Genomic DNA, 13,483 nt, shown 5'->3' on the forward strand with positions numbered 1-13,483 from the left:
TGCACCGGCCCCTGAATCCAGCCAGGTCTGTAGACCAGAGGGGCCCAGGAGTGTGAATTTTGTAGCACCCTGGGGTGACTCTGGCTATCCTGGCCGCATGCTGTCACTCTTCAGGGAATGGAGGGGCAAGGCGGTGTGACAGCATGGTCACCATCTGCAGGCTGGAGCCCGCACACAGAGGCGGAGCTGGGGGGGGGTCTCCTTTCCTCAGCCCCAGTAGGACCCTCCTGGCCTTGCCTCTCTGTTCTGATTTTGCCGGGGCCACCCTCCCACTCCCCAGCCCATGACCAGCGCCCTGCGCTTTCTCTTACCAAGACCCAAGTGGAGCCCACGCATCCGATGCCCTCCCAGCACCTGGTGCCCGGGACGCACTCAGTGGGCGGCCAATCCTGCAGTGAGTGGCTCGGCCCTCCTGGTTCCTACCCAGCGGGCAGGGGAAGGCAAGTAGGGCTCCTGGCTCCTGTCCTCGCCAATCAGGGTCCTGCAGGGAGCTGGGGCTGGGGCACCTGGGCTCCCAGTTCTTCCCCAGCCACCCGGACCCCAGCTGTGGGGTGGTTGCCTTGGCAAGCAAGGTCTACGCATCCTCCAGGGGTACGCGAGGGGGCAGAGCCCTGGGGAGGCCAGGCTAGGACACGGTGCTCCACCCTGCCCCCCAGCCCGGGGCCAGGAGGAAGGCCAGCCAAGCGCCACCCCTGGATGTGTGGGGGCCTGGCTCCTGCAAGAAGATGCATGCCCCTGACCCGGGGCGGGGCGCCCTGCCTGCTCCAGGCCCTCTCAGACTGGGAGGTGTCCCTGTGTCAGCCCCAGGGGGTGCAGGTGCAGACGGGGCTGCAGGAAGGGAGAGTGGAACTGGTCCTGCAAACTGGTCCCTACTGGTCACACTCACAGCCGGCCAGCAGGAAGCAGGGGGTCTAGGGGCAGCCTGAGACGGACTGCGGCAGCGGGGGGGGGGGGGGCACGAGCAGGGAAGAGGCGCCGAGAAAGGGAAGGTACCCCGCTCCCAGGTTTCCACGTCCCCTCGGTAGCTACTGGGCTTAGCACCACCAGCTTCACGGAGTCCCCAGCGCTCCCCCTCCCCGGCAGCAGGGCACTCATCTGGGAGCCAGGAATCTGGGTCCTCGTTCTGCAGGGACCACCAACAGGCCTTCATTTTCCAAGCTGTTAAAAATTGGGAGGCCAGGGGCTGGCGGCGCCAACATCCCCTATGAGCCCCAGGTCAAGTCCCTGCTGCTCCACTTCCGCTCGAGCTCCCTGCTGATGCACCTGGGAAAGCAGTAGATGACCCAAGTCCTTGGGCCCCTGCACCCACATGAGAGACCCAGAAGAAGCTCCTGGCTCCTGGCTTCAGATTGGCGCAGCTCAGGCCGTTGCAGCCATTTGGGGAGTGAACCAGTAGATGGAAGACCTCTCTCTCTCTCTTTCTCCCTCTCTCTCTCTCTCCCCTCCTGTCACTCTGCCTTTCAATTAAAAAAAAAAAAAAAGTAAACCTCTTTTTAGAGTTTGGAAGGCAGGGGCCAGCGCTATGGCATAGCCAATAAAGCCGCCACCTGCAGTGCTGGCATCCCATATGTGCACCAGTTCAAGTCCCGGCTGTTCCACTTCTGATCCTGCTCTCTGCTGTGGCCTGGGAAAGCAGTAGAAAATGGCCCAGGTCCTTGGGCCCCTGCACCCACGTGGGAGACCCGGAAGAAGCTCCTGGCTCCTGGCTTTGGATTGGTGCAGCTCCAGCCATTGCAGCCATTTGAGGAGTGAACCAGTGGATGGAAGACCTCTCTCTCTCTCTCTCTCTCTCTACCTCTACCTCTACCTCTACCTCTATCTCTACCTCTACCTCTGCCTCTCTGTAACTCTGCCTTTCAAATAAATAAATTAATATTTTTGAAAAAATTGGGAGGCCACAGGGAGGTCTTCAGGACCAAGGCCAAGTGCTTAGAGTTGGCCTAAGGCCGTGGGGTGGGGTGGAAAGAGTCACGGAGAACCAGACTCCTGGGGTCCTCCCACTTGACAGACGGGACACGGAGGAGGCGGGGAGAGCCTGCTGTTCAGGGAAGGAAAGAGATCTCGGCCCCAGTAGCCCTGGCACTGGACCAACTCACAGAGGTGCAGCGGCTCAGGCTCCCCCCCCCCGCCCGGGACTCCCGAGTGGGCGCGGGCACTTTAACAAACCCCAGGGGAGGCGAAGTTCAAGACCAGCAGGCCGCATGGGCCAACACGGAGCCCTCAGAACTCACACAGAACCTGGCTCCTCTGCCGTGAGCACCCACGGGTGTTGCCGGGGCGGGGTTGGCCCTGCTGTGAGGACTCAGGGTGCTTAGTGCACGGTACGTGCGGGACAGCCTGGCCGGCTGCCGCCTGTGTGAGCTCGGGCAAGGCCCCTGGCCAGTGTGTGCCTCCGTCCCCTGCTGTGTGGAATGAGGAGGCCTTAGGAGCTTGCGGAAGGGTCACGCGATGGAGCGATCTGACTCCACGAACGGCGGCCACGGAGCAATGACGGGAGCGCTTACTGACTGGTCCTCAAGAGCCCCAGTCTCAGACACCTGTATCCGGCTGGGCCGGGAGGAAGGGGCTGGGCAGAGACGGGGAGCCGGAGGCAGGGGCTGCGGGGAGGACCAGCAGGAGCCTGCCCTGGGGCCCGCGGCTCTGCCTGGCACGGTTCCCACACTGGCTTCACACTAAAGCCGCAGAACCCCAGCCGGCTGCGCAGCGCTGTGCCACACACCTGCTGTGCCAGCCTAGCCGAGCGGCTTGCCCTCTCTGGGCCTCAGCTCCCTCGGCTGAAGACCAGGGGAGAGGACCATGAGACAGTCTCTGTATGATGCCGATTTGGTGAGTCTGGTGCATTTTATTTAAAGATTTATTTATTTATTTGAAGGCAGAGTTACAGAGAGGCAGAGGCAGAGAAAGAGAGAGAGAGGTCTTCCATCCACTGGTTCACTCCCTAGATGGCCACAATGGGCAGAGCTGAGCTGATCCGAAGCCAGGAGCCAGGAGCTTCCTCCGGGTCTCCCACAGTGGTGCAGGGGCTCAAGGACGTGGCCATCTTCTACTGCTTTCCCAGGCCACAGCATAGAGCTGGAGTGGAAGTGGAGCAGCCGGGACTTGAATCGACTTCCATATGGGATGCTAGCCTTCAGGCTGCGACTTTACCCACTATGCCAGAGCGCTGGTCCTCTGGTGCATTCTGGAACACACAGCTTTGCTCCTGTACGTGGCACAACGTGAGTAACCACAGGGCAGGACCCTCGTTCCCACCTCCCCTCACACAGACACACACACACACACACACACACACACACACACAGTCAGGAGCAGGCACCTGGAACACACCTGGCCTCGCCACACACAGCAGCTCTGCTCTCCCGCAGGCGCCAGGGCCAGGTGAGCCCGGGCACGCCCTCCCCGCGTCTCCCAGGCCGGGCGTCTGCTGCCCCCTGCTGGTCGCAGGCGGGATGGCCGCCGGCCTGGAGGGCGGGGGGATGTCCCGCCCGCCTCGGACGCCCCGCACCCGGCGGCTTCCTTCCGGGCCCCGCGAGGACGCGGGGGAAGCAGGCAGCCGCGGCTGGGCCCTGTGCAGGGGAGAGAAGCGGCCAGCGGCAGACACACGGACAGCGCTTAGAGCCGCAGAAGCCGAGGGCACTAAGCGCCGGGCACTGTCCCGCCTCGCCGCCCCTCGGCGACGGTGCAGGCGCGGGGCCCCCCCGGTCCCGGGTTGCGGGGAGCGAGGCAGACAGGTCCTGCCGCCCCCCAGCCTGCGGCGGCCCTGGGAGCCGAGGCCGGGACACACGGACACGCATCCGGAACGGGGCCGAAGGCTCTAGAAGAAGGAGAGGAGGCGGAGAGCACGACAGGATGGCGGGGAGGCGGGAGGGGAGGGGGCGGGCTCCCCTTTGACCCCAGGGCCCCAAAGATGCTATCAGGCTCCAGACCCGCCGGAAAATCCTTCCCGGATCCGTCCACATTCCAGCCTCCGCCAGGCTGGTTTACAGCCCGGACACTGTTTATGGCCGCCCCATTCTCCGGCCCTTGTCTGCAGGCCCCCAGGGCATCTGGCCGGGCCAGAGGGAGGCTGGCGGGGGCAGGGGTCCCCCTCCCAGCTTCCCAGCCCCTCCTTTGAACCCTGCTGGGCGCCGGAAGGAGGGGGCCGGACGCCCGCCCCAGGGGACCCCGGCCAGGCCCCTTCCTGAAAGGGGCCGCAGACCCCACCCCACCCCGAGCCCAGGCAGGGGCCACCTCACAGGGACCACGGACTCGCACCCCGGCCGACTCCCGGCTGCGTGACCTTGGCCACACGATTGAACCTTCCTTGGCCTCAGCGTGTCCGTCGGTGAAATTAAAATTATAGCTCATGAGCACTGTGGAGGATCTGACGTGTGACAGTGCCCAAATCGCTAGCTGTTGTCACAGAGCTGGGAGCAAAGGCCCAGAGATTTTTTTTTCACCCCGCTTGGTGGCCCTGGCATACACGTTGGCGAATTCTGTCCTCCAGACAGGCAGGCAGCCCCCCGGCTACCGGCTTCCTCAGGCCCACCTCTCACCCGGGCGACCCCGCCCCGGCTCTCTCACGCTCCGCGCCGGGCCGCCGCGGTTTGCGGGCGTGCTGCCCTCTGCCGGCAGTGGGCGGAACTGCGCCGCCCCTCCGCCGTCTGCGGCTTGGAGACCCGCGGCGGTGGGGGCCGAGCCGGCTCCACGTGTCTGAGAAAGGCGCAAGGGGACCCGGCAAAGAACCTTAGGCCACAGGGCCCTGGAGGGGAGGGCTCAGAGAGCCTGTGCGCTAGGAGCCGGGAGAGGCCTGCGTGCGGGATGCAGGGCCGGGGAGCCCCGGGCAGGGAGCTGGGAAGACACAGGCGCCCTCCTCTCCAGAGCTGTCCGGCCGGCCGGAAAGGGCGGAGGGGTCCGAGGGAGGCATGTCTGCGATGCACGGAAAAGGGGAGACAATGCTCCCACCAACCCAGCAGGGAGATGAGTTGTCTGCAGGCGAGATAAGGACTCCAGCCCGGCTGGCCTGGGTGCCCTGAGCCTGCTGAGATAACGCCCAGGACCTGCAGCGAAGGAGGGGGCGGGAGCCTGGCCCTTGCTCTTTCCCACCCTACCACTCCCCCCCTCACAGAGCCGGTGGAAGTCAGGCGAGAGCCCGAGCCCGGGCTGGGGGTGGGGGTCACGAGGTATGGCGGCTCCGCACCACCCCCCAGAGGTGGCATGACGCCAGGTCAGGAGACCCCAAGTCCGTTTTTAGGGACTTCAATGATGCTGGCTGGACCTTTCTCCAGAGCAAATGCCAAGGACTGCAGGGCCCCCGCCTCTGCACCCCCAGACCAGCCATTACCTGCTCCACTCCCCCCCACCGCCCACCGCCCACCACCTCACACACACCCCCTCCCCGCACCACCACCATCGCGGCCGCCAAGAATTCCAAACAAGAGCCTGGGCTCCAGGCCTGGCTTTAGTGTTTATCCCAGGTCGGGTTCTGTCCTGTCAGAAGCTGCCCCCGAAGCTGACCCCCTGCCCTGCCCCCAGAGCTCTGCCCAGGGGATACACTGAACAGGGACGCCCAGCGGACAGCCACCCCCCACACTCCGGGCTGGGCCCGCAGACAGGTGGGGGCCTGCGGCTCCGATCTCCCAGGGATCCCTGCGTTCACCTGCAGTTGGGGAGCGGCCACCTCCCCGAGCCCCCTGGGGTCCAGGCATTCGGCCCAGTTCTGCCCCTTACCTTGCGCCCTCCTGGGTCGGGCCTGCACAGAGCATACCCAGGGCAGGAATAAACAAACAGTGCCTGGGAGAGGGACTGGCCAGTGAAACTGAGCTCACACAGGTCATAAACAGAGGAAGATCTACTGTAAATAAAGAGCGAAGCCTACCATGAACAGACAGTGACCCAGGCCTGGGCAGAGGGACCCCAGAGAGGCCCGGGCAAGGGGCACCATGCTCGCTCTCCTGACCGCGGGCCGGATGGCAATGAGACTCCCAGAGGGGCCTCGGGGTGTCAAACGCAGGTGGAATCTGTCACCTCTCCCCTCCCTCAGAGCCCAGGAGCCAGTGGACAGAGTCCCAGGGGCCAGCCCAAGACCTGAAGCCCACTCCACGTCCTGGAAGGTAGAGGGCAGGTAGCCTGGGGAAGACGGCCTGGGAGGGCATCGCCAGCCACCCTGGCCCGACACAGACGCGGGTCCCAGCCTGAACCCCCAGGTGAGGTGCCAGCGGCACACTGCCCCCTTCTCTCTGCCCCTTGCTCTGCCCCCTGTCCCGTGGCTCTGCCTCCCTTGTCTCTGCTGCTGTCTTCGCTGTCCCAAAGCATCAAGTTGCAAGGCAGCACCTGAGTGAGCCCCAGTCTCAGGGCAGGCATTTGGTGCAGAGGCTAAGTGTCCCCCTCGCGCCTCGGTGAGCCAGAGTTTAAGTCCAGCTCTGCTACAGGCCGGCTTCCTGCCCATGCACACCCCAGGAAGCAGCAGATGACGGTTCAAGTGGGGGTCCCTGCCCCCCACACGGGAGGCAGGCTGGATGGAGCTCCTCATGCCTTGGCTTCTGCCTGGCCCAGCCACAGCCACTGCGACCACCTGGGGAGTGAACCAGCAGATGGGAGAGCTATGTCTGTCTGTCTCTGCCTTCCAAAGAGATAAAAGTTAAATAGTAAATCTTGGCCACTTTGGAAACTCCCGTATGGCTCTCCTATCAAAGGACTGGTCCCCCTGAGGCTGGCTGTGGGCGGTGCCAGGGCACCTGCTCGTCTTCTGGCTCCCGTCCCCGCCCACCCTGGCTCACCTTCCCCTTCTCCTCTGTGTGCACCCCCTCTGAGAGCAGACACTGAAATTGCAAAAGTGTCCAGCCAAGGAGACCCCACGCCGGTCCCAATCTGTAAGAGTGAGGCCCACGAACCTTCCGGAATCTTCCTAGCACGGGGAGACGGTGCAGACGCTGCCAGACCCCAGAGCCATGACCGGCTCCACCGCCACCCCCCACCACGTAATTTCTATTCATAGGGCACAGCTGGGTGATTAATGGCCTGATTAATAATTACTCAGGCTAATAAAATAATTAATTAATTTGGCAAGCCATTATTTATCTGTTCATCCTCAGCCTGAAACTCTGCACCTAGGAGTTTGGGAATCTCCCCTCCAGGCTCTCTCAGAAATGTGATCATTAATGTGGTGCGGGGGGGAGGGGGGCGGCTGGGGAGGGGGAGGGGGCGTCTCTGTCCTGAGCCCTCCCTAGGGAACAGAAGGGGCCTGAGGGCGCTCTGAGGACGCAGCCTGGAAGGAGGAGACAAAATAGCCAGGCAACTTCAAGCCCAGGGAGTGGGGGGAGTGGGATAGGAGCCTGGGAGTGGGGGGTTACATGGGGTTTGGGGGATCCTGGGATGTGTTCTCTCTGGCCATTGATTGATGACAGCATTTTCAACAAATGATCTTTATCTCACCTCTTGTCTTCCAAATTTATGATTTTGTCCCCAAGCCCCAGGCTAGAGGAGCAAGGACTGGGTGAATTCTCGGGTGGGGGGTGGGCAGCCTTGAGAACCCGGTGGGGGGTTTTGGGGGCTCTGCAGGAGGGGAGAGACCGCCCCCCACCATCTGCGTCTGAGCCCCAGAGGAAGGAAGCTTTGCATCGGACTTGGATTTGGGGCCCCAAAATCGAGAGGATCTGGTGCATCCGGCTCCCGGGAGGCAGGGAGCTGACCGCAGGGGAGAGAGGGGACTCTCCGGAGGTGGGGGGCAGCGGCGCCCCCTCCTGGAGGGAGGAATGCGAGCACTGGCTGCCCAGCCGCTCCCTAAATAGGCAGAGGCACCTGTGCCACGTTCTTGGTCCAGGGGCCCTGACACCTGCTCCCCCCATCCGGAGCACAGGCGCCAGCTGCCCGGTCCCTGTTGGCTTCCAGGATGGGCCGGGATGGGCGAGAGCCAGGGGCGCACGGGTTCTAGCTGGGGCGGGGAGGAGGAGCAAACCCTAAGAAGATACGCCCTGGCAGAACCACCATAAAAAGGGATGTGTGGGGGCTGGCGTTGTGGCACAGTGGGTTGAGCTGCCACTTGCGACATTGGCATCCCAGATCGGAGCGCCGGTTGGAGTCCCATTTCCCACCCAGCTCCCTGCTAATGCACCTGGGAAAGCAGCCGAAGTGCTTGGGCCCTGGAACCCATGTGGGAGGTCTGGATGGAGTTCGTGGCTCCTGGCTTCAGCCTGGTCCAGCCGTGGCTATTGAAGGCTCTTGGGGAGTGAACCAGTGGATGGAAGATTCTCTCTCTCTCTCTGTCTCTCTCTCTTCTCTCCCCATGCCACTTGGCCTTTCAAGTAAGAAAAGCCACAGTTTTTAAATCCCATCTTGTTGGGGGGAGCTGAGGCACACGGTGGGCAGTGGAAATGTCTAACAGGGGACATCTGACCTGAGCCTCGGGCAATGAATATAGGGATTTGTCAAGTGAAGGTCAAAAGCCCAGCACGCACCTGGAGACCCGTGAGGGAGGCAGGCCGGCAACTGAGATACGGGTGGCGTAGGCTTGGCCAAGGCATTCTGGGTGGGATATTCTAAAGAGGAACCTGGACCTCTTCTTGTAGGCCACGGGGAGCTACAGCAGGTGAATGGAGGAGAGTGATACGCGATCCGCACTGATTCGTGTTTTAGAAGATGACAGAGCTAAGACGTTCCCTGGGGCACCCGCATCCCGTATTGGCGCGCTCTGGGTCTGAGTCCCAGCTCTGCTCCTGGTTCCAAACACTCCCTGGGAGGCAGCGGGTGATGGCTCAAGTCCTTGGCTCCCTGCCACCCTCATGGGAGCCCCGGATGGAATTCCTGGCTCCTGGCTTTAGCCTGACCCAACCTCAGCTGCTGATGGTATTTGGGAAGTGAAAAAGCACATGGGAAATTTCTGCATCTCTCTGCCTTTCAAAGAAAAAAATAGAAAAGAAAGATTAGAAGGCCGGAACGCACCCGGGCTGGGCGAGCTGGAAGGGCTGCCAGGCTGGGAGGAGGCGGCGGCCAGGGCGCCGGGAGCAGGCAGGTTGGATTGCAAGCTGCCCAGAGCTGCGTGCAAGGAGACCCAGAGCCTGAGCCTGCTGATTGCCCCTCTGCTCTCTGGCTGTCCAGTGTGGGTGCGGGGCTGGCCAGGAAAGCTGGTACTTTGATCCGCTCACACTTCTAAGAGGTGGGAGATTAGAGCCAGGCCTGGCTGGGGGTCGGCCGTCTGGGAGCCTTGGGAGTTCAGCAGGAGGGGGCGTGGCAAGAAGAACCAGGAAAGGCGAACAAACCCGCCCATTCGGCGGTGCCTGCCGGGGAGGGGCGGTGCGGCTGTGCCCGCTGTGGCCAGCAGAGGGCGCATGGGAAGCGGGCTGTACCCGGAGACGGTGCTGGCGCTGCGGCTGCGCGGGCCTGGGTGCCCTCTGCTGGGCAGGCCGCGACTCGGGGCTGCCCCAGAGGGGTCCCCACCCCCGGCCCGCGGGGCTGCACCCCGAACCCCGCTGGCCCTGGACAATCGGATCTTGGATCTGGAACATCCAGTCCTGGGGACCACCCGTCGCCACCCCAGCTTTTGCGCCTCAGGACCCCGCCCCCTCCCGAGCCTCGGGTGCACCTGCTATGCACCCCTACGCTGCGGGGTGTCCGCGAGGCTCCCTGCGGCTCGCCCTCGCCTAAGACAAAATGCGTCCTCTCCCTCCCCTCGCTTTGGGCGGCCCTTTCAGCAGCCCGAGTGAACGAGACAGCAGTGGAAGCCCATTTCACGGAGGAAGAAACGGAGGTTTCAGACCCAGGTCGCAGAACGCAAGCTTCAGTCCTAACTGCCCGGCTAGCTCAGTCGGTAGAGCATGGGACTCTTAATCCCAGGGTCGTGGGTTCGAGCCCCACGTTGGGCGGTGTGGAGTTTGTCTTTTCATGACCAACTTTATAGCTGCCAGGTGCCCAGGTGACCCTGCTGTGTTTCTGACCAAGAGGAGGTCGCCCATGGAAACTGGGACCCCAGCCAGCTGCCGAGTGGGGGCTTTCCAGGGGCGGCCCTGAGCGCACCCCAGGGAGGGGTGGCATGGGCAAGTCGGCAGCCCGGGGCTCGGGCCTGGCTAACCTTCGACTGCATCCCCCCCTCCATGGGTGGCAGCTCGTTTTCAGCCTGGGAGAGACATCGTGCCCCCCTCAGGTCTGAGTCCCACAGGGAAGTCCCTCCTGGTGTCTGCCCACCGTTCCTCCTGCTGCAGCCTCAGCGGAACCCACAAGTTCTGTCCTCAGAGGAGGCAGTGGGATGGGGGGGAGGCTGGGCTTGACTTTCATGGTCTGAGCTGAACGACTTTCTTCCGCAGAGCCGAACCCCCAGCCCCCTTTCCACGCTCACACCCGGTCTCCCCGGGTCAGAGGAGGCCGCCCCTCTTTCCTTTCTCCCGCCGTTGTTGGCCAGGGTAGTTCAGAGGGGCGCTCTGCTCGCCTGCAACCCCAGCCCCAGTGCCTCAGTTTCCCCAGCGGGGCGCCGCTGCTCCGGGCCCGCTGGCCGCGCTGGCCGCCCGTGCGCACGGCACTGCCCACGCCGCGCGGAGAGCTCCGGCGAGCGCCCACCGTGCGTGCCGCGCGACTCCCCGGGCCTCGAGGAAGGAGTGGGGGACTCAGGGCCGCGGCTCCCCGAGTCGGGGGTCGGCGCGACGCCTGCGGGCCCTGCGGGGAGGAAACCGCACCACGCGCCTCTCGGCGCTGCGGGCGCGTGCAGGGCTTTCCATTCTTAGCGCAAGGAAGACCCCTTGTGGCCGTGCTGGGGAGCGCAGGCCACCGCCGCTGGACCGTCCGCAGCCCGGACGCCCTCCCGGGGCTCGCCCGGGTGGGAGCTTATGCCCACCGGATGCCTTGGTGGCCAGCTGCGCCCGGCATCCGGTCACCTCCCACGCCCTCCAACACCCCACCGCTGGTACTTCTCGCCCAACCGCCAGGGAGACGAAGCAGAAACTGCAGCAAGCGTGACTGTGGTTAGATCTCGGGAAGGACTTTTCCGGAACGGCTGGGTGGCGGGAGGGGACCCCTGCATGCCCGCCCCAACCTGTCGGAACTCCTTTCAGGTGAGGGGGTAGCAGGTGCGACCATGCTGCGCCCCTCCCCCCAACCCTTTGACTCCGCCTGGGGCCGAGCCCGGGTCCCAGCCGCGCTCGTTTGCATAGATTTGCAAGCCCAGCGGCGCACAGCTGCATTCGGCTTGGGGCCATAAATTCGCGGCGGGCGGCGGCTGTTCGGGCCCGGGTGCCGGCGGGGTCTCGCGTCCCCCGGAGCAGCCTGGAAGCCCAGTCCCGGGGCTCCTGGTCGGGTTTTCAGGTGCGCAGTCTCCCTATAGTCGTGTCTCCTCAGTCACCTTGCTGAAAACGAGTCTGATCATGGCCAAGGGCCTCAAACGCTGGACTCCCCAGGCATGCACCCTAAAGCTTATATGCTCATTTTTAAAATAAAAGATGTATGTATTCGAAAGGGGAGAAAGAGATCTTGCATCCGCTGGTTCACTCCCCCAGATGGCTGCAACAGCCAGGTCCAGACAAGGCCAAAGCCAGGAGCTCGATCCTGGTCCCACGTGGATGACAGTTGGGCCCTCCTCCACTGCTTCCCTCTTCTGCTGCGGGTTAGCGGGGAGCGGGATCAGAAGTGGGGCAGCAGGGACTCGAACCCACAATCCCGTATGAAAAACCAGTCTCTTAACCCACTGCGCCACAGCGCCCCCCTGTGTCCTGCCAACATTCTCCCTTTCTAACCTCCGCTCGGGCATGGTGCCAGAGCCAGGCGCAACAGAGCCTGTGCTTGACATACCCTAAACCCCTCCCTGGGCCCTCCCTGGCCGCCCCACCTCCACCCGCACTGCCCTTGGATTAGCCCTTCCTGCGCAGACCCGTGGCGAGCCCCCGCATGAGCACAGGCCCACACCCCTTGGCTACACTGGTGCAGTGAAGAGTCAGGGGAGCCCGCAGAGGCAGAGGCGCTCGGGGCTCCGCTGGTCCCGGGCAGCCCCTCCGGGACACGTGTGAGCCCAGAGAGCCTCCCCGCCCGCCCAGGCCAAGATTGCCAGCCGCTGCGGTGAAAGGGCTCCCGACCCCAAGTCACTGCCTTCCTCTGCGGCTGTTTCCTCGTCCGTAAAATAGGAGTAATACTGGCGACTTAATAGGGACTGTTAATGGTTGTAATGATGAAATAGTATGTGAAGAGCTTACTGGGTTTCAAGAGATCTTAGGATTCCAGGCAGGTGAAGCGAGGTTGGTTTGCTTATTTGAAAGTCAGAGATTAAGGGGGCGGGAGAGAGAGAGAGAGAGAGAGAGAGAGAGAGAGAGAGAGAGAGACAGAGAGAGAGAGAGAGAGAATCTTCCATCCGCTGGTTCACTCCCCAGATGGCCGCAACAGCCAGGGCTCCACCAGACCACAGCCACGAGCCAGGAGTCTCCCACGTGGGTAGCCGGGACCCAAACGCTTGGGCCATTGTCTCCTGCTTTCCCAAGAGCATCCTCGGGGAGCTGGGTCAGAACTGGCACCCGTATGGGCTATTGCCGCCACACAGCCCCACGAGTTTCCTTCTTGCTCCTTGGCCCCGGGGAGGGGCACCCCCGCTGTCCATCCAGGCCAAGAGGCTTTGTGCTCTCAGCAGCCTGTGAGCTGCAGGATAAGCGGGTAGGGGAGACAGGTTGGGGGGGTCCCACCTGCTTGTGCAGTGTTGTCCTGGATGCCGTTTCCACGATGGCTACCAGGGGGCAGCACCAACCCCCCAAACCACCCTAGGCTGCCTGACCCGGCAGAGGAGGGCGTCCTGCTTTGCACAACCCTCCCCTGCCCAACCAACTGGGTCCCAGCAGGCAGCACCCGGGCCCTCCACCCCCGCACCTGCTCGGGCCTCCTGTTGCTTCCTGGGCCGGCTTACAGCCACGTCCAGCTCTGGATGCCCGGGAAAGGGAGGAGGGGTCAGGCTGCAGAGGGCATGCGTTTCAGGAGCTGCCAGGAGTGAACCGAGTGGAGGCTCAGAGGGGCAGGTTTGGGGGCCAGGAGCCAGAGGGTCTGTGAGCTCTGACAGGGGGAGCAAGCAAAGTGGAACGAGAGCAAGAGCTGTGAATGCAACACGGGACCCACCACTACTTTTTTTTTTTTAATTTTCTCTTAAATTTTGGTTTTTTTTAATATGAAAGACAGAGAAGGGGGAGATACAGAGAGATCGTCCATCCACTGGGTCACTCCCCCAAATGCCCACAACAGCCAGGGCTGGGCCAGGCCAAAGCCAGGAGCCAGGAACTCCACCCGGGTCTCCCACGTGGGAGCCATCGTCTGCTGCCTCCCAAGGTGCGCACCAGCAGGAGGCCGGGTCAGAACTGGAGGGGGCACTCTGGTATGGGTGGGGAGGGGGCAGCCCGAGCAGTACAACGCCTGCCCCGGGAGCCCCCTGCTTCAGAGGTACAATGCTGGGATGAAGCTGTTCCGGGAGTACTAGGGACTGCGGGTCAGGCTATGGTGGGGTCTGTGCATAGGCCATTACCGTGGGGACTCCCTGGGATGGAGGGAGGTT

The 13,483-nt window shown here is 63.3% G+C and overlaps 2 long non-coding RNA genes and 1 other non-coding gene across 4 annotated transcripts in view; 2 read left to right on the forward strand and 1 right to left on the reverse strand.

Moving 5' to 3' along the window:
* The window catches only part of LOC149123478 (uncharacterized), a 427,738-nt gene that overhangs the window by 324,767 nt on the left and 89,488 nt on the right, over positions 1–13,483 (forward strand). The gene's annotated exons all lie outside the window — the stretch shown is intronic.
* LOC127490916 (uncharacterized) lies at positions 2,841–4,803 on the reverse strand. Of its 2 annotated transcripts, none has more exons than XR_016217134.1 (2): positions 4,529–4,803; positions 2,841–3,202 (listed from the first exon to the last, which is right to left on the reverse strand). It is a non-coding gene; the product is annotated as an uncharacterized LOC127490916 (long non-coding RNA). The 2 variants fall into 2 exon arrangements; XR_011380368.2 differs by lacking the exon at positions 4,529–4,803 and adding an exon at positions 3,328–4,522.
* On the forward strand, positions 9,767–9,839 carry TRNAK-CUU (transfer RNA lysine (anticodon CUU)). The gene has a single exon. It is a non-coding gene; the product is annotated as a tRNA-Lys (tRNA).

This window comes from Oryctolagus cuniculus, chromosome 11 (assembly GCF_051225735.1).
Source record: "Oryctolagus cuniculus isolate XC-2025 breed Fujian yellow rabbit chromosome 11, ASM5122573v1, whole genome shotgun sequence".
Classification (NCBI taxonomy): domain Eukaryota; kingdom Metazoa; phylum Chordata; class Mammalia; order Lagomorpha; family Leporidae; genus Oryctolagus; species Oryctolagus cuniculus.